The sequence below is a fragment of the Lissotriton helveticus genome, chromosome 3_1 (genome assembly GCF_964261635.1).
Source record: "Lissotriton helveticus chromosome 3_1, aLisHel1.1, whole genome shotgun sequence".
In the NCBI taxonomy this organism is placed as follows: Eukaryota; Metazoa; Chordata; class Amphibia; order Caudata; family Salamandridae; genus Lissotriton; species Lissotriton helveticus.
In genome coordinates this window covers 625,674,045-625,695,257 of record NC_136061.1, presented here as the reverse complement: position 1 = coordinate 625,695,257, position 21,213 = coordinate 625,674,045, and the positions used below count along the sequence as shown (strand labels likewise).

At 41.5% G+C, this 21,213-nt stretch overlaps 1 protein-coding gene across 3 annotated transcripts in view; it reads right to left on the bottom strand.

The window, feature by feature from the left end:
- The window catches only part of CYB561A3 (cytochrome b561 family member A3), a 244,171-nt gene that overhangs the window by 177,365 nt on the left and 45,593 nt on the right, over positions 1–21,213 (bottom strand). The window contains exon 1 of one of the 3 annotated variants that reach the window (XM_078680633.1): positions 5,010–5,052. The exons of the other annotated variants lie outside the window; for them this stretch is intronic. The gene's annotated coding sequence lies outside the window, so the exon portion shown is untranslated. Of the gene's footprint in view, positions 1–5,009; positions 5,053–21,213 lie in introns of those variants that run through there. 3 annotated transcript variants of the gene reach the window in all.

Sequence of the window (21,213 nt, the reverse complement as noted above, 5' to 3'; positions counted from 1 at the left end):
AATGGCAATTGAAGTCCCCACCAATCAAAAAGGACACATCACCTGGGAAGGAATTCAAAAGACTCACCAGGGAATCTACTGTCGGGGATATCCCACCATGCTGAACTGGTAGAAATAATAGAATCACTGAGCGTCATCACTAACAAATTCAGAAGTACTTTCAAGACTTGTAAAAATTCACTACTTGTGAAAAAACATCAAGAACAATACAGCTGTCCTATATTGTAGATACACTCTCTGATCTCCCAGAAATCCTAAACATAATTACATCAGAAGTAGAAAAACATGAATCTACAAACAGAAACTCTTGAAATCATGAACAAAACCCACACTTCAGGCAATAGCCAAGATGATGCATGGAGCTTAAATTCAGTGGGAGGAAGAGGCTAGTGAAAGTTTGAATCTAGCCTCCTCAAGTTTAGAAAAAATGAATATGATTGGCAAATATTTCCTACTGTAAACATCCAAAGCAAATCTTTAACTGCTAGTCACATAGTCACCCAGGATCAAACTTCACACCAACTAACAAATAGGCAAAACAAACAAAGACTGAGAAAAGCTCATAATAAGAAGGTATTACAAAAGTTAAATAGTCAATCAAACCCCAAACTATCAACAGAGACTCAGAAATTATTTCTCATGTTTACAAGACAAAATTCCAATGAAAGAAAACTTTATCCAACGCCACCTTGGATACTTCAAAAACAAGGACACATTTTTAAACCCAAACTGAGACTGAATTCTAAGCTAAAACTTCTCAACTCAAAATTAGCGCCTAATTGCAGATCAACCCTGACAGCAGACACTAGTAAGCGGCAACAAAGAATGAAAACTACATAAGTAGTCATCAGACACTAGTATAGTTAACTTATCTGAGCCAACGTTAAAATTACTCAATTCAAATTGGATCTTCAAAACCACTCACTGGACATTTACATAGTGACTAAGACAAAGATATCAGAGAAGCAGCCTCACTATGAGCATACAGATAAAGATCGAGCCGATTCGGTCATCAGGTGAAATCAAACAACAGGAATGTTCCCCAATAATACTCATGACCCAAGAATATCAGTACTCCCTGTTAGACCTGTCAGTCCTTTGGGTGGTCCCTCCTTATTTTTTCTCCCTTTTAGTGGCCACTACATTTTCTTTTTGGTGTTGACCTTAGGTCTCTGGGCGCTCCATTGCTACTAAATAATAATGAGGCACAGATGCTCTTTTAAAATGGAGGCAGGAGTAAGTGATCATTTATAAAATGGTGGCCTGCCAACTGACAAGTTTACCTCATAGTCTAGTGCCATATGAGGGCTTCCAGAACCTTCTGGACCTCTCTGGACCCTCTAGGGACAGGCTATATAAGGTGGAATGTTGGGCGGCCATTTTGTGAAGTGAGGGGATTTGGAAGCAGAGGAGACAGAATCAAGCTGGAGTCCAGGCTGTGGAGTGAGGAGGTTGGCACTGTGAAGTGAGGGGGTTGACTGCCTTCAGAGGCTGCTACTCCTTCCTGTGATGCTACCCCTAGCCCATTAATCTGACCCAGCGAGGACATTGACATTTGAAGCCACTATCAGGGATGTGGAATTCCTATAGCCCGACGCCCAGGACATATTGTTTAGGGTCAAGGGCAACAAGTTTTAATGTGTATTTTGTCCTTGGGACAAGTAGGCCCAACCTCTTGCAGCACAAACCCTTTGGCTGCCAGTTTGCAGTACCACATTAAGGGTCAGGGAAGGGCACTGCCTGCAGTTAAGTTAATGTTTGTGTGCATATGTTAATGCTGTTCAAACTTTTATTTATGGTTCATTAATTGAAAGCCTTTAATATTAGGGTGGGCGCTCTAAGTAAATGTAAGTTCTGACTGCACTACTGACAGTGGTTCTAGTATAAAAATGTGTACACACGGTTTCAAAGTTTAGCAATATGAGGCTATGCATAATGCTCCCAGAATGCTCTGATTAGATGCGCATATTAGCAGAAGCTTGAAAGCAACATTAATGATTCTTTGCTTTCAATATAAAATGTTCCTAAAAAATGGAAAGTAGGGAAAAAACATTTAGCTAAACTACTGTAAAATTTCAGAATCATTTAGCAAAATGTGTTGATGCATGCTAATATTTCCCCAAAAAAATCATATTGCAAAATCAGTGTAACCAGTTTTAATAAGGTTATGGGAAACATAACATTAAACTAGCATTGGCAAAGCCAGTAGGTCTGAAATTGGTGGTCGGCCTTTTAGTTTTGGCAATGCGTGACTTGTTTTGGCATGGTTTTTGTAAAACCTTATTGATGTGAGAGCTTCCAGGCCCTCACAATTAAAACAAAAATTGGCAAAAGCAAAAATTATTTTTTGTTCTCAAAAAAGCACACACTGCCACATTAGTTATTGGCACTGAACAAAACTACTCTGTGTGCCGATATGCTCCTTGTAAAAGAAAGAATGCTGTCACCACAGTGAAGCCAGCCGATACAGAGAGAGAATTTTAATAAACACAAGCGGTCATGGTTAATGCCAGACCAAATTAAGGGCCCAATTATTAAAGAAAGTCTCAAAAGTGCACCCTTGCATTAAGTGAAGCTATATGTCTTTCGTGATTTCACAAGAATTTACAGAAGTAGGGTAAGAAATTGTACTCCTAGAAAATATTTGTGAACTGCATTTTAGCATGAGCAAATATGCATGTATAGATTTGCTAAGGCGAAAACCTGAGTGTTTGCAAATTAATTTTTCCTCCAACTACTTTTTTCCCAACTCTGGAAGAAGGTTTACCTCTGCCATTGTCAGGAGTAAATTTCCAACATTTCTCAGTATGGGAAAATATTAGAGAAGAGTTGTTGAAAACCCTTAAAACATGCAAGTTAGTAAGTTTGCATAGACTCAAAAGGACATTCCAACCCTGGATCTATTGCTTGCCACTACCTTCAGACCCAGTATGTAGATCTGCGGAAACGTGGCAACATAAAGGGATTGCCAGTATTCAAACACTACTATGGTTTGAGCCCTGCATAATCAGAGAGGCTATATAATGAGATTGGTGCCATAATGTGTTGCTGGCACTACATGGCAACAGAGGGACAAGTGGATTTTGTTACAGGACAAGTAGATTCATGAAGCAACTTGCCCCATGGACAAGTAGATATTTTAATAAATTCCACACCCCTGCACTATACAACAAATACCACCAGTACCCCGAGTGGAAGTCCGGGTTGCAAGCTGAAAGAACCTAACCAGATTGGTGAGGGCGAGTGGGGCTGCCTTCTGAATGGGGCGGTAGCACTGGTAAAAGTCCCTTGGGTTAGTCATCTCTCTGCGCCCAGCACAACCTGTTACCTCGCTACCCTGCGGTGACCCACCTGGGCCTGACAGTTGGTGCATCTGAACTGACCTGTATTCCCCACGCTATTGTGTCATCATCGCCACTGTTCTGGCGGTTCTCCTGTAGTGGGAGCGCGAATCCTGCAGATTAGCGCCGGCGGCGACCCTGGTGACTGGTTCCACGTGGTACAGCGGAGAGGTCCGGGGAGAGACCGGGGCTTCAGGGAACGTTGACTTCCCCGCTAAAGAGACTGTGGGAAGGACCGGCACTGACAGGGTGTGCGCGGCGTCAATGAGGTTGTTGCCAGGTCGCGGAGGACGGAGTAGCGTCCTGCCCTGACGTAAACAGGAGGAGCGGGGCGGGCCTGGAGGAGGTGCGCCCTGCCTTGAGGGAGGAACCGTGGCAGAGGGGCGCTTGGGTTTCCGGCATGACGCTTCGCTTCAGTGTGGGCGCGAAGCCAGTTGTGCCGAGTTAGGAAGAGGAGTTGCTGCGTGAGAGCCCCCTGTGTCAGGTGAAGATTCAACCACCGGGGGCTTGCTTTCAGTGACTGGGGTGGAGGCCCTACAAAGGAACTTAACCCCTTCCCTTGGCCCTTGATCAAACAGTGCGCTGTGATTTTCCTGGCAGGAGGGAGCAGGGAGTAGCCTTGGGAAAAGGGAGGGGGAGAAGCTCAACTCCAGAGGCAAATGCTGACCCATATGTTAGGTACTTTTCCCATAAGAACTAAGGTTGTCCAAAGAAACAGAGCATTGCCAAATAATCTCCAGGTGGCAAGCTTTCCTTTCACAATTAATGTGTACTCGTGCTGGGTTTAACGCAGGAATTCTATTGTTCTACTAAAGCGAAAGTATGCTCTGACTGTGCTAACTGAAAACCTTTCGTATGGATACTTTGCACTAATGGTTTAACGTAATCTATTGCATTGTTCATTTCTAGGCATTGATTTGTTTGACAATTGATATAATCAAATTCTTGACTCAAACTAAGAGGCGTCCTGCTGATTTACCTCTAAGCCTTCCTCTATTCGCTCCTAGTGATCAAATGAGTGTTGGACTGAAATGAATGTACATTTTAAACTTTAAGCTGTTAGTGCTGTAAATAAGTAAGATTCACTAGTGTGATTGGAGCTAATGCAATAACCTGGAAGTTAGGAGACAGGAATTCTAATGGTGAAACATTTGAAATGATGACATGTTATTGCTGATGCAACTAAGTAAAATTTAAAGGAAAGATAAAGCTTTTCTATTTTTCTAAAGTCGGTGTGGTGTCATTTTTGGAGTGGGAGTGCGATGAGTTACGGTGTCAAGTGTGTCGCAAGTACAACACCAAAGCTGTGGGGTTAGGCCTTTCCACTTGGTGCCAAGCTACCCTAGGTGGACCGGTGACCCCGGGTCCAACACTCCCATTCACAGGGCAGATCATGAAATCTGGAATCACTAGCTCGCAGCCAACAACTGATTCTCCACTCAGAATACAAGTCATATTAAACAAAGGGAATATCACAAAGTTACTTGCAACTCATCCTGACCTGCAACATTTATTGTTGACGCACATATTGTCAATAGATTTTTATTGAAAGTACAAGGTCAACTACCAATGTATCAACTTTGGTCATATGAAATTCTGTGGAGGTAGCTAATGCCATCCTCTCAAACAAATCAATCTTTTATAATTAGGAAATTATTACAAACAAACCTCCAACACAAATATATCCAAGTTCTCTTCTTCCAAATAAACACTGATTTTTAGATATGAAAACACCTATGAGAAAAAATAAATGAACTGAAGTCAAAGCATATTTATACACAAAATCAGTACTTAAAAACAGCTGACAGAAATTCCTAATCAATCTATCCCACTACAAGGTAATCTGTGAATAATATTGGTAAGGCATCTGAATAAGCCCACACTCAGGTTACTGAAATCTCATCGACCTCTCACTCTTGGTTTTTGTCTCTAGGTAGCACCAGTGCTAAATAAACTGAAGTCAGCATGAATAATAACAAGTCTTTGCCAACAACAAAAGAAACAGATTTGCTGTTATAATCTGGGAGACTTAATAAGACTACTACAGGATGAAGACCTCCACTCTATGGGATTAAGAGCACTCAATGGTAGAAAAACATAAAATAGCCCAGAAAACCAACCCGCTTTCCAAAGTTCAGGAACAGCACTTAAGACTATATGATGGTCAGTCAAATCCTTGTTTCAGCAGTCTGGGACTTTGAAATAGAAAACGGAATTGACAACCATCACCATCTCCAGCTAACCACAATACCTCCCCTGGAAAAACATTGCCCAATTACAGAAATAACAAGTATGGCAAACATAATAGGCTTCATTGTTGAAGAAATGGACTAGATTATTTAGCAAATCAGAACGGATCCTATCAGACTTGAATGGCACTCAACTGCCAGCTGTATAAGCAAGGCTGGTCACATAGGGTTAGGGGTGCAAAATGTGGAAGAAATGAATTGTCTTCATGAAAGAAACCAGGATAATAGCATCATTTATCAAATAAATATTTAACAAAAATAAATAATTGCACTCAACTAGATGGCTAAACAGCACTCCTGTTTTTCCAACTTTTATCGAGTGCACGTGTAACATTCCATGTAGCAAGCTTTTTAGTGGCAGGTGTTCGCATAAATAAGAAGCGCTCTAATTTACGTCACAGACATACAACAATTGAATCATGTTTGTAGTGTCGTTGCCTTCCTAAAACCATGTAGATAATTTGTCAAACGGAATCTTTTACATTTTTAATCAAACTCATGAAATATGTTCATTTTAAATATGAAATGTTATTTATATTCTTGATGTTTATAACTAATTGTAATTGTATGTAATGCCGTATTGTTCTGTATGTGATTTTTTGTACCTCGTGTCTTTTTCTGATTTTTACTAAACGAATAAAAGTGATTGACTGACTGACTGACTGGTTAAATCAATAAAGAACTTCAAAAAGATTTTTTTTAAAGTGTCTCTGAAGAAAATCACTGGGTATTCCCAAAAACGCATAGGACCAAAAGAAACGTACCAAAAAAAAAGGATTGCAATCACAATCACAATCAAGAAAGGAGACATGAGAAACTTGGGCTCAACTGCCTACAGGAAAGGTAATTTGAAACTATTCCGGTCCACCGTCAACCAGTTTTCCATCCCTTGTTAGAAAAACAAACCATCACTGAAAACAACTGGATTCTTTTTTTTTCAAATGTTATATAACGCCAATCCTGAAAACAACTTTTCCTTTTTGGCTGAATTCAACTCCAATAAGGTATGCATCTCAATAGGTAAAAAAAATCTGAGCTTCTTGTCTCCTTTGCTTGCGCGGTTATTCAACGAGTGCCTCTATTTTCAACATACTAGAATCCTGACATAGATCAATCTTGCAGACAATATATAAGGGAGATGGAAGGAGCTCCTAAAATACAGGCTGGCAGCCCTTTTGAATATAGAAGCTAAAACTTCACAGGGCAATCCTACAAGATCTAGAAGACAGGATTGAAGAACAGAGGGTAGTTCCTTTCAAACAAACTGGATTCCGTTGTGCAACAGACCAGAATATTACAGCTCTTTCCGTTCCAATTCATAAACCAACATTATACACTAGCTTTATCGACCTGACATCGGCATATGACAAAAGTCCAAGACAACTTCTTTGGTTGAAACTATTCAAAAGGTCCTTTACTACCCAAATTTCAAAGGCCATGAAGCTTCTATATATGAAAACATGGGTCAAAACAAAAAGTGGGAAACAGGTTGCAATCTACTGTAAAATCTACACCTCAAATAGGCCAGAGTAGGGCTATGTATCGTCCCTCTGTCCGATAAACAGCCTGGAGACCAGCTTAGATAAAACCAAATTTATGTTGAACAATATGAACCAAACATCAAGGAAGCGGAATGTTGACATAGTAACCTCCTACAAATATCTGGCATTATGTTTGATAAGCTAGGCTCCTTTAATGTACATAAAGCATCTCTTATGACAGAAGCAAACTCGCTGCTTCAATGCATTTAAGCAATGGCATATTAAACTGCAGGGGGCCTCCCTCAACCACTGCTAAAAACAATAAAGAGCAAATCAGATTTAGTTTTGAACTACTGTTTGGCCACAGTCCCAACTGAAATTACCCACTTTTTGAACATCAAAATAGTTAAACTATATAGAAAATTATTTTGTCTAACAACAAATGTGGCTTGAAGCCAGATTAGTTTGGAATTTGGCCTCTGTAATCACCTAATTATTAGGGAACTCACATATATCAACCTAATACATATAATACAAAACTCCAGTAATAACACCTTAATTTTTAGGTCTCGCCTGAGCCAGCGCATGCGCTGCTCTGGCGAGACTTTTCGTAAGTGAGCTTCAAAAATCCGACCGCATGCTTTTTGTGCGGCCTAAAGCGTGCGGTTACGCGCACAGGCGCCATCTGGCTTTTCACCCTTACACATGCGGGACGCTGCAGCTGCTTTCACTTTTTCCACCGCGGGCACCACTCGCGTACTTTTTTTCATTTCCTTTTTGCGCGCGCGCACATAACTCCCGGGCTTGTCTTCTGCTTCCCTTCCCTACACTACAAGCGCAGCTCCTGACTTCGGTGTCCCTGCTCTCGATCTCCCTGCGCGTTGCTCTTCCCCCACCGCACCACTCTTGGGACGTGCGGTTACCTTCCCCCTGCCACCACCTACCAAGGCCCGCCACTCCTAGCCAATACGGTGCCCTTCCCCTGCTACCACCTCCGGAGGATGTCACCCATAGCCTGTGCTGTACCATTCCCCGCTAACACCTCCCAGGGCACGCCACTTTTTGCTCCTCCCATGATAAGGGGGCAGCAGAGACAAACATTGCGTGTCTTTTGGCCCAAGCAGTGCCCTTCTCCCACTACCACCTCCCGGGGCTTGCCACTCTTAGCCCGTGTGGTACTCTTCCCCGCTGCCACCTCCCGGGACACGCTACTCTTGGCTCCTCCTATGACAAGGGAGCAACAGAGAAAAACTACAGACTTAAATGCTGCCATACTGACCTTCCTCCACTACCACCTCCCAGGGCAAGCCACTCTTAGCCCATGCTGTTCTCTTCTCCGCTTCCAACTCCCGGTGTGCTCCTCTCTTGTTGCCTCCCATGATTACACAGCGTTTAAACTTAAAAGCTGGCATACTGACCAGCTTGTTTTTTTGTTTATTAGGTCACCACGGAGATTCAAAGTGAACGCTCTCACCTTCCGGATTGGTGTCGAGCCATCCGAGCACGAATGCAATGTTTCCCTTAACCCACTCTTTCCACGTGCATAGAGTGAGCAACCATCCATGTCCTTATCTGGAAGAGGGGGAACATTTAGGCCCTTTTCTATGGCATTACTGACCGGCTTGAAACAGGCACTAATTAAGCTGGACAGAACGCTTTGCAATCAAACTTTTTTAGATTAATATTTCTTTTATTGCTAAAGTACCCTGAGCAAAGTTTTATTTGAGATTGAGCACTCGATATTAGTGCATTTGCAGGCTGTTGTCTCTCCTCCTCTGCGATCTTACAAGTCGTTCCTGGCCTCTCCCTATTACCTCCCCCATTTCATTTTTTCCTGTCTCTTCATTGCTTGCCCGTCCCTCAACCCCTCCTGCCTTAGTGCCTTGCTACGGTTTTCGGACTGCCGATTCTGCTGTGAAACCACTCTGTTTTGCCCTGACTGTGTTGATGCTGCATGAGTTGTTCTAACCCTGAACCAACATTTAATTGCTGAGGTTATATGCAAGGGTATGGTTGGTGCTTCAGGTTAAATATGTCTGCGGGCCGGCTCACCGTGATTATAAAAATATATTCTTTAAAGGAGACATCATGCCGACTTATTTAAGCATTGGTACACAAATGTGCTTGATGTTTATATTAAAAACATCTTGAACTGGTTCCTTCAGTAATTTCCTGAAGAAGCTCAATCACACAGTTATTAACATACCATTCACGCAACACGAGCAGCACAGGTCACTTCCCTCTGAACTTCTCATTATGCAAATAATAAAGTTCCAATATGAACTTTGGACTTAGTAAGGCGATTGTTGAAGACATGGGGCTTACGCACAGTGCTTGAAATGATACTCCACGTAGAGGCACATCTAATACTCCTTTGCACATACATCTAGACTATCATTAATTTTTTTGGGCTGTAGGGAGATTCAGAATAGGCACAACTTCTCTAGGCCATCTGTCCGTACGCTGTCTCATATTATGCATGCAGGAACATGATCTAGGAATTGGTTTTATAGAAAGCATTGGCAAAGCAATAGGTTTCGTCAATGCAAAATTTATTCGCTGATCAATGTTTTTTTTATACTGTGCACAGCAGTTACACTTCTGAACAACATGTTAAAAATAAAAAAAACATTAGCAATTCAATAGGGCTTGCATAACTAAAAGTTTGAGCCATTGGTGTAGCAAATAATAATGCAAGGCCAATAGCTTAAACTTTCAGTATTGCGAGACCTATTGCATTGCAAATGCTTGTTTATACATGGCAGGACATTTCCGACAACACCAGACAGGAAACAAACCAATGACTCAAATTACCACTCACCTCAATAACTTGGCTCACAAGATCTTTGGTCAGATAGAATAATCCATAACATATTTAAAAAGGCTGCCAATGGAAGGGCTAAAAGGTTTTCATTTATTGAGAAAACCGCTGCTTTTAATAAGCGCTCACACATGTTTTACCGTCAACTCCTATAAATATCTTAGTCCTCAAATATCTAAAGCAACCATTTTGCTTAGAGTTGAAATTACATTTCTCCAATATCAACTGGCTCAATTCCATTGAAGGATAGATCTCTTCCATGGCAGCTAAAAGACCCAGATCAAAGCTACAAGTTTTGTGAATATCATATATACCTTTTGTGTACCTGTTCGGAATTTAATGAGGATAGAATGTGTCCTCTAAAGCCATTATTTAACTCTTTGAAAATAACAACTTGCCAAGATGCAATGAGTTGCTAGCCTACAAGGCTAACATACAACTGAACTGCTGAAACACTAAATAAGTTATGGAAATTAAAAGGAAAATAGCTAATAATTATGCTATCCCAACCATCAAACACTAACAGGAGCTAAGTGGCAATTCCCTTACTACCAATCTGTAAGGCTTGAAATCATCCAGCTATTTTATTACTGAACAAAAGTAACCCTGGGCATAGTACTAAGCTATGCTTGCGGAGCATGCGTAGTTTGCACTACTACCCAAATTGCACGTAGCACAGTGCAAGAACGTGTAGCGGGCATTTTTTGCTCGCAGTCCTCAACGTCAAGTTGGCGAGCGGGCAAAATCAACATCCCGGCGAGACTTTTTCCTCATTCACGATAAGCAACATCAAGTTGCCGATCATGAGCGAGATCCTCAATGCGGGGAGGTCAGGTCTAACACGTGCCCCTCCAGCTGAAATGTGGAGAGAACTACCCTACCTCCTGGGAGTTCTCATAACTAAGGCGGAAAAATCTGGACAGACCATCAGAATTGGCGTGTTCTGTACCAGGGCGGTGTTCCACTGTGAAGTTCATCCCCTGTAGAGATATGGACAAACTCAACAGCTTTGGATTCTCACCCCTCATCTGCATAAACCATATGAGGGGCCTGTGGTCTGTCTGAACCCGGAAGTGAGTCCCAAACAAGTATGGTCTTAACATCTTCAGTGCCCAGACCACAGCAAAAGCCTCATGCTCAATTGCACTCCACCTCTGTTTCCGTGGAAGTAACCTCCTACTGATGAAGGCTACAGGTTGGTCTAGGCCCTCCTCATTAATCTGTGAAAGAACAGCCCCCACCCCATGCTCTGAAGCGTCTGTTTGAACAATAAACTCTTTTTTAAGAAGTTGGGTGCCAGGAGCACGGGCGCCGTGCACATGGCAGTCTTCAGGGCATCAAAAGCTGACATGTGTCAAAACCACTCTCTTGGGCTGCTTCCTGGAAGTCAGCTCTGTCAAGGGTGCAGCCATGCTGCCATACCCCTTGACAAACCTCCTGTAATACCTGGTGAGTCCTAAAAAGGCTCTAACCTCTGTCTGGGTCTTGGGGGGTTCCCAAGCCAGTCTCAGTCTTGGGCTGCAGGGGCGCCATCTGGCCGCTCCCAACCTGGTGCCCCAAGTACACCACGGAACCCTGCCTGATCTGGCACTTACTCGCCTTGATCGTGAGGCCTGCTCTCCGCAGCGCCATCAACACTTCCCAGAGGTGGCGCAGATGTTCTTCCCAACTGGCACTGAACACTGCAAGGTCATCCAGGTAGGCGGCACTGAACTCTTCCAGTCCAGCCAACACCTGGTTGACCAACCTCTGAAAGGTGGCAGGGGCATTCTTCATCCCAAAGGGCATAACCCGGAATTAGTAGTGCCCATGTGGTGTGGAGAATGCTGACCACTCTCTTGCCCCATTAGTCAAGGCGATCTGCCAGTACCCAGACGTTAAGTCAAACGTGCTGAGGTACCGGGCAGCTCCTAACCGATCAATGAGCTCATCAGCTCTGGGGATGGGGTAGCGACAGTCCTGGTGACTGAATTGAGCCCTCGGTAGTCCACGCAGAACCTCAGCTCTGGTGCGACACTCAGTGCGGCAGCCTTTGGGTCCAAGACCACTGGGCTGGCCCAAGGACTGTTAGAGGACTCAATCACCCCCAATGCGAGGATCTTGGAGACCTCCTTGATGCAAGCTTTCACCCTATCAGTCACCCTGTAGGTTTTGTGCTTAAGAGGACTGTCCCCAATCATGGACGCACCAATCAGTGACACTGGGAATCAGGGAGAACAGGTCTGAAAACTGTCCCAGCAACTGGTGACAGTCATTCATTCTGTTGCTCAGGGGTCAGGGTGGAAGAGAGGTTCACTCCATCCACTGACCCATCTCGCTCTGTTGCAGACAGGAGGTCAGGAAGAGGCTCAGTCTCCTAGTCCATTCCTAAGCAAACAAATGATGAATGGAATGCAGAATGAATCATACATTCACCCCCAGTCAAGAGATCTGGGTTAAATCCATTGTTCTTTTGCTCACCATGCCACTCCAGTTTAGAGTTAATAAAAGAGAGAAGACCCCACTAGTTCCAGGGAACAGGGTACTACAGACAATCAAAGTCAAAGGGAATTTCCCTGGACTAACTTTTTGGAGAATAGTGTTGTATTCTAAATAACATTTAACTATAACACAAGCACATTATTAAAAAAGAATTTTTCGCCACCAACTGAAATGTAACGTTTGTACGTTTTCTTTATTAAAAAATCTTTTTCCTCACTTAACAGGGTATTATCCTTAACATAAGGACCCCAAGAACAAATTAAAATTTCAGAAAAACCAGTTTCTTTTCTGAAAAACAATTAATATACACCTTTCTTTATGCAATAGAAAATTCATAAAACATACATCAATACAAAAAAATATATTACAGTAAGCATAAACAACAAATATCACAAAATAAATACATATAACTTGATTAAAAAACAGACAGAAAACCCCTTCTTTTCAGTGGAACAATGGATGTTAGTCCCAGATAATCAGATCCAATAGCCTTTTTATCGTACAAATGAGCATTCCAATGTCCAAGATTGGCGTATTTATGGAAACCACTCGGCTTTGCTTGGATTCTATACACAAAGTGCGTTGACGCGTTTCGGTGTTTTAGCCTTGGAGATGGTTACACCTTCCTCAGGACAAAAGTGATTGGGGTCAACATCACCAAGTTTGGTGGAATCCTTCTAAATGTTAAAATAATATATATCAGTCAATGCATTACTTAGTATTCCCTCTCCAGTTACATAACCAGTTTTTAAAATGACACACTACCTTAGTGCTCTATCTTTCGTTCATCTGCCTAACTTCGAGTTCATTGTATTTTATGTATATACTCTCTCAACATATGTCTTAAGTCTAGTCAACATAAACATTTCACAAATCTTTATTACACATGTAACGTTGCAGATTCTCTGCAAATTGATATATACATTCTCTCACTATACATGGTGACAGTCTAATACCATTACATTTTAGATGTTGGCTTCCATTCATTTGGGTGACTTAACATGGAGGAAACCTCTCTGCAAATTGGTATAAGCATTCTCTCACTATGTGGGATGACAATCGAATGCCATTACATTGTAGATGTTGGCGTCCTTTCATTAAGGTGACTAACATACGGAAAAACCTCTACTGACCTTTATATTAGATATTCCTGTTATCAGGCTCCTTAATAGGAAAATGTGTCCTATTATATTCAAAAAAGGGCTCATCGATCATTCATCTCCCTAGTTGCAATTAAAATCGTATCTTTATGGGCACTGGGGAAGGCAAAAAGTGCGTTTTAGACTCCTTGGTTATCGTTTGCACTTAAGTTATACTTCGCAGGGATATTCTCCTTACCTTTTATATTCTGTTTGATCGTTTTATTTACAATTCACGTATGTTTTAGCTGCTTCCCTCATAGCATCATTATGTTAATGCGAATTTTGGTACAGGATTCTAAGTTGGAGACAAAGTTGTAAGTTTTAGAATTATGCCTCGCTGTTCTGTTCGGTTTTTGTTTCTAACGCTAACTAAACGTTTTCTTACCCGTACTCCTTCTGTCTATTCCATTCACCACGGTGTCACCTTGGGTATCCACTTTCAGATTAATCAGCAAGGTTCTTTGAACTGGATGTGTTCTAAATGTAAGGAACAACATATGCTAGTTTGCGTTGGTTTTATTTAGGTATGATCTTTTAAATGTAACTACGTTTCCCTATATTTGATTATTTGTCCTCATTTAAGAGCACCTCCTTCTGGAGAGCATGTATTTTATTTTTACGAGTAGTCCGACCTTTATTTCTATTATTAACATTTCTGTAAGTAGAATGGTTTTAATACCCCGAGTTTACTTAACTTCCTCCTCTGTATACAAAAAGGATCACTTCCAACTACTCAACTCGAGTTGAGATAACATTTATACAAACTAATCATGTTTGGCCTCCGCCCAATTTGCAAGCCTCTATTGTTAAACCTGATGTTACCCCTTCCCTCCTACGGGCCCGAGTCCCACCTTTTGTACTAAATACATATCCCATCCCGGGTTTTTTTTCGGGGACTAAATACAGCGGGCTTACCTTCTAGTGCTCCACCACGTACTTCACCGCGGGTCCGTCTCGTTCTGTTTGCTCGTTGCGTTTATCGCGCGTTATATACCGTTCCCCAGTACTTAATAGATTCCAGCTGTAGTTCGTTAGTCGAAGCTACTCCCTTATTCGAGCGTTTTATTTGCGCATGCGTCTTTGAGCCGCTTTGGAGCGAAACGTGGCCGCCATCTTATGACAGTCATTCTCACTATCCGATACACATTATAAGAGTGTAATTTAACTTTATAGCGTCTTAACGATGTGGGCTTTCTTTCATTAATCGCTCCTGGTGAAAAAAATATTATAGGACAAGTATTCGTCCATTTGTAGTCTAAATGCGGTGAACTTTCTCTCACCTAATTTATTTGTACCGGCAAGGAGTATGCGTCCTATCTATTTTGGTACTGGTATTTTGTGTTTACCAAATATTAAAAAAAGGTTTTTGTTTTTTTTTAAAAGTAGATGGCATCCCTTATTTTTCAGTTTTGCCCATCGTTAACTCACACCTAAGTATTCGGGCGTGATCTCTCCCAACTATGGCCCTCCTGTTTGAACCGTCAAGTATATATTGGGTATATTAGAAGTAATAGAATTATATTATTGAGCAGTATATTTTTGTCCCTAAGTGCGTTTTTTTTGGCACTAACATTTTCCTACCGATAGTTCCTGTGATTCTGTGTATCTTCATTTCTACGGATCTGATGGTCTTCCTATGTGGGTTGTCATTCCTACCCACTGTCATACACACTATAGGTTGGAATCTCTAAATTGTCATATTAATCTTTCCTTAGTATGGACCTCTCAGGTATAAATTCTACATTAACTAGTACACATCGGCATGTAGGATTGTTTGCTATACATGGGTGAACAGATCTCTATGCACATCTTTTGCATCGTACTGCGTGCATATGCCCCTATTTGTTACCATTTCTTCTTTATTCTTACAGGAGAGTATCCCAATCCTCCCTGGTATTAAGTCCACACTTTATGGTGTTGAACTTAATCACGCACCACTGTTCTTGCTGTTTCCGTCTTTTTTTGGTGTTGCCCATCCTTGTCTGTTCTTTAATTTTTTCGACAACTACCCATCTTATATCTGACTCATTGTGATTTCTTTCTTTCCAGTGGTTCACTAGCGGGGCATTCTCTTTCCCTAATCTGATTGCGGATTTATGTTCCCCTATTCTTACCCTTACCTCCCTGCCTGTTTCACCTATATATCCTAGGCCGCAGGGGCAGAAGATTAAATACACCAAATTCTTGCTCCTGCAGTTCGTCAGAGTATTCAGGCTGTGCTTGACAGAATTTAAACAGATTTCTTTAGTGACCAAACAAAGATCACACACACTGCATGTTCCACATTTGTGGTTTCCAACTGCTTTCCCTCCTGTCAAGGTTTTTGTGTTTCAGCTATGTCATCTCTGTAGGTGTGTACTAGAGTTGAACGTAAGTTTTTATTTTTCTTATACGCATATAGTGGTCTGGGCAGGACAGTATCAGATCCATCATTAAGGATCTTCCAATTATGGTTGATCACATTTTTTATCTGGTTAGCCAAACCTGAGAATTGGCTTACCATGACAATTTTCTCCCCAATTGGGGCTCTCTCCCTCTTCTCAAGTAGGCTTTCTCTATTATAGTACCGGGCCCTTTTTAGAGAAAGGTTTATGAGTTTATTTGGATAACCTCTCTCTCTAAACTCCTATTTAGTCATTTCGGAATGTTTGTAGAAATCCTCCAATGAGGTACAATTCCTCCTTAATCGGAGGAATTCCCCAAAGGGTATACTGTCCTTCTGGCTGTTGGGGTGATAACGTTTATAGTGTAAAACGGTATTTCTGTCTGTTTCCTTTTTAAAAAGCTCTACTGCAAGCTGGTTATATCCGTTTTTTATACGGATATCTAAAAAACTCCACTTTTCTGTTATTGTATACAGCTGTAAATTTCAGATTACTATCTCCAAGGTTAATCCATAATAAAAATTCTTTGAGAGCATCTTCAGATCCTGACCAGATAAAAAAACATATAATCTATAAATCTGGTCCAGTTTCGGATGTTCTCATAGAACGGACTTATATTATTGTATATATGTTTCTCCTCAAAAACGCTGACATAAATGCATGCTAGACTCGGTGCGCAAGTTGCGCCCATACTTGTATCTTTACGTTGTATGTACAAGTCTTTTTTGAAGAGAAAGATATTATTCAATAAAACCATAGATACACACTGCACTATGAATTCTTTATTTGCACCAATGATTTCTGTATTCTCCAAGAGATTCCTTATTACTTCAATCGTATCTTTTTGTGGTATATTAGTATATAGTGACTCTACATCGAGAGTCACTAAATACTCATTTTCCCCATCAAACTGTAATCCTTCTGTTTTACTGATCATGTCTGCTGTCTTTTATGTAAGACTTTTGTTGCTGGACTAAAGGCTTCAGAAATATATCGGCATACTTACTGAGGGGTTCTAGCAGAGAATCAATAGAGGCCACGATTGGTCTTAGGGGTGGATCCTCTATGTTTTTGTGAACTTTCGGAGTCCATAGAACCGTGGTGTTTTAGGGCTGTCATTATATAAGAATTTAAATTCTTCCTCACTAATGTCTCCCTTCTCTTTGGCGGTCTGTAGTACACATTCCACCTCTCTCTTCAGGTCATTTAAGTTGGTTTGAGAAACCCTGGTGTAGTGTTGTTTGTTCAATAAAAGTTTCATAACTCTCTCATCGTAATCTGTGGTATTAAGAACCACTACCCCCCCCCCGCCTTATCTGCTGGTTTTATGGTGATTAGGGTGTCTTGTGCAAGGGATTCTAGTGCTTCTCTTTGTTCTTTCGAAATGTTATGTGCCTGATATGGTTTCCTTTCTAATAATTTGCTAATTTCCATTTTTACGACACTTTCAAAGATGTCGACATTTTTGTCAACCATCCCTAGACTTGGGGTGAAGTTAGATTTGGCCCTCAAACCTGAATCCGTTGGTGGTTCTCTTTCCTGTCTATTCTCAAAGAACCTACGAAGTCTGATCTTTCTAAAAAAAGACCTACGGTCTTTTTCAAGTTGGAATTTATTGATGCCCGCCGTGGGGACAAAACTAAATCCCATCTTGAGTACCTGGCTCTTCTATTATGGTCAATTTTCTACTCGACAGGTTTATTTTTGGTGTAGTCTCTATCTCCAATAAACTTTGTTTCTTGTCCTTTTGTATTCTTGAGGGGCCTGGTTGTTCTGGTAATCCTGGTCCTGTTCTCTCATGATGGGTTTCCTTGTATAGGATCCCCTTCCCCTGTTTGAGAATCCCCTTTGGGGTCTTTGTGGGCGATGAGCTAAAAAATCCTCATACTCTCTATTGGGATGAGGGTGTGTTGAGTCTTCCCGATGTGGCATATCTTCCTCCCCCCCGCTACTTTCAGAGGAACCGGAAAAGTTCATATGTTTAGGTCTTCTATTTTGGAACCTTATTCTCGGTCCCCTTTCCCAAGTTTGTTCTGATTTCTCTGTATAGTAGTCTTTTTTAGGAAGGGATATATTACCTCTTGGCTACATTTATTTATGTCTTTCCTCAGTTTTTGGGTTTTTCTGATATTCAAATATTCATAATACCCATTCATGTCCTGATTTATTTCTTCTATCTTTTTTTTTTTTTGGCTTCTTCCACTATATTTGTATCTATCAGTGTTTTTTCTAATTCCTCTATTTCCCTCTTTTCAATGAGAATGGTGCTTTGTGCTGTTTCTATTATTAAAAGCATCCAATATCTACTGCACCTATTTGAGATGAATGTCCAAGTCTCTAGGAATTTAGCGTTATTAACAAAGAGGCCAGGCTCATTATGTATCTGGAGCCCTATAGGGATGGTGCCAGCTCTAACATATTGTGACATGAATTCGGCATCAAGTTCTGTTCGAATAATTTTCTTTTTTAGATTAACCAACTGATTCCGCTTCTCTCCCCCATTCGGGATAACAGTTATAGTATTTCCACTCCTATTTGAGCTTAGAATTTTATTAAGCTGTTCTTCACTGAAGCCAAAGGTCTTCAGTTGGTCCATTATTAAAATTGGACAGAAACGAGTTAGTTTTTATGGAAAACTTAACACTAAAACCTGTCTCTCCAGCAAAGAGCTGTACACATGAGTTAATAAAAGAGAGAAGACCCCACTAGTTCCAGGGAACAGGGTACTACAGACAAGCAAAGTCAAAGGGAATTTCCCTAGACTAACTTTTTGGAGAATAGTGTTGTATTCTAAATAACATTTAACTATAACACAAGCACATTATTCAAAAAGAATTTTTCGCCACCAACTAAAATGTAACGTTTGTACGTTTTCTTTACTAAAAAATCTTTTTCCTCACTTAACAGGGTATTATCCTTAACATAAGGATAATACAGATAATACAGAGGAGGAAGTTAAGTAAACTCGGGGTATTAAAACCATTCTACTTACAGAAATGTTAAAAATAGAAATAAAGGTCGGACTACTCGTAAAAATAAAATACATGCTCTCCAGAAGGAGGTGCTCTTAAATAAGGACAAATAATCAAATATAGGGAAACGTAGTTAAATTTAAAAGATCATACCTAAATAAAACCAACACAAACTAGCATATGTTGTTCCTTCCGTTTAGAACACATCCAGTTCAAAGAATCTTGCTGATTAATCTGAAAGTGGATACCCAAGGTGACACCGTGGTGAAATGAATAGACAGACGGAGTACGGGTAAGAAAACGTTTCGCTAGCGTTAGAAACACAAACCGAACAGAACAGCGAGGCATAATTCTAAAACTTACAACTTTGTCTCCAACTTAGAATCCTGTACCAAAATTCGCATTAACATAATGAAGCTTTGAGGGAAGCAGCTAAAACATACGTGAATTGTAAATAAAACGATCAAACAGAATATAAAAGGTAAGGAGAATATCCCTGCGAAGTATAACTTAAGTGCAAACGATAACCAAGGAGTCTAAAACGCACTTTTTGCCTTCCCCAGTGCCCATAAGGATACGATTTTAATTGCAACTAGGGAGATGAATGATCGAGGAGCCCTTTTTTGGATATAATAGGACACATTTTCCTATTAAGGAGCCTGATAATACGAAATCTAATATAAAGGTCAGTAGAGGTTTTTCCGTATGTTAGTCACCTTAATGAAAGGACGCCAACATCTACAATGTAATGGCATTAGATTGTCATCCCACATAGTGAGAGAATGCTTATACCAATTTGCAGAGAGGTTTCCTCCATGTTAAGTCACCCAAATGAATGGAGCGAGTGAGTGAGTGAGTGAGTGCTGGTATTTGTAAAGCGCACTAATGCCGAGGCGTCTTGGCGCTGTGTAGGGTAACATGCTGAAGAACTTGCCACCATCCTATTTAGTAAAGAGCCATGTTTTAATTTCCTTCCTGAACCGCAAATAATTGGGGATTTGCCTTAGCTGTTGAGGTAATGCATTCCAAAGCTTCGAGGCCAGATGTGAGAAGCTCTTCCCTCCCCACCGTTGTCTGTTAATTTTAGACAACACAACCAGCCCGCAAGAGGCAGACCTCAGCGGACGGGTTGGCGTGTACCTTGAAAACAGATGTTGGAGATCGGAGGCCCCCCCTCCCGCCAATGCTTTGTGCACTAAACACAGCGCTTTAATGTCAATCCTACTCTGGACTGGAAGCCAGTGTAGCTGCCTGATGGCCTGTGAAGTAGAATGGTGTTTGGGCAGACCGAGTAGCAATCTGGCAGAGGCATTCTGGATAGACTGGAGTTTGGCCAGTTGTGCACACCATGCTCCCAGATAGAGGGCATTGCCATAATCTATTCTTGAAAAGATAGTGGCAATTAAAACCGATTTCCTAAGATGGTAAGGGATAAACAGCAAGATCTTTCTCAGCCCTTTAAGCACAAAGAAACATGCAGACACTACCTGGTTCACCTGGGACTTCCAAGCCAGATCTTTGTCAAAAATGAACCCAAGGTTCCTTGCTTTCACCACTGGTACCGGACAGGCTCCGGTCGTCGTAGGCCACCAGTTGTGGTTTCAGTTGGAGGCTTTCTGTCCAAATTCTAGGACTCCTGTCTTCTCTGTATTCAGTTTTAAAAAATTAGAGTTCATCCACTGCATGACTGCCGACATACAGCCGGCGAAATCACCGGGCTTGACGTCTACAGAGTGGGACATGGAGACAATCAGCGGAGTGTCATCAGCGTATGACACCAGCTTAAACCCCAGGTTCATTATTATCTTGGCCATAGGGGAGACATAAATATTAAACAAGGTAGGAGATAACGCAGAGCCCTGAGGAACTCCTCCCGGTAGAGTAAAGATGTCTGACTGATGGCCATTCCAGGAAACAACTTGCTCCCTGTCCGACAGAAAAGAGGAGAGGAGATCCAACGCTAGTCCTTTGACACCGATATCCTGCAGCCGTAGGATAAGTACCTCATGGTTTACGGTGTCGAAGGCCGCCGTTAGATCCAATAGAACCAACGTGACCCTACCTCCCTCATCCATTCCCATCCGGATTTCTTCCGCTGCCCTCAGCAGGGCAGTTTCTGTGGAATGATTTGCCCTGAAGCCATGTTGGGTGCTATCAAGAATATGCCATGTCTCTAGAAATGCGGATAATTCAGTGTTCATGGCTTTTTCCACTAGCTTGGCTGGCAGCGGCAAGCAGGAGATGGGACGGTAGTTCTTTTCCTCTGAGGGATCTAGCTTGGGCTTCTTCAACAAAGGCCGAATACAGGCCTTTTTCCAGGATAGTGGAAAAACTCCCGAGCT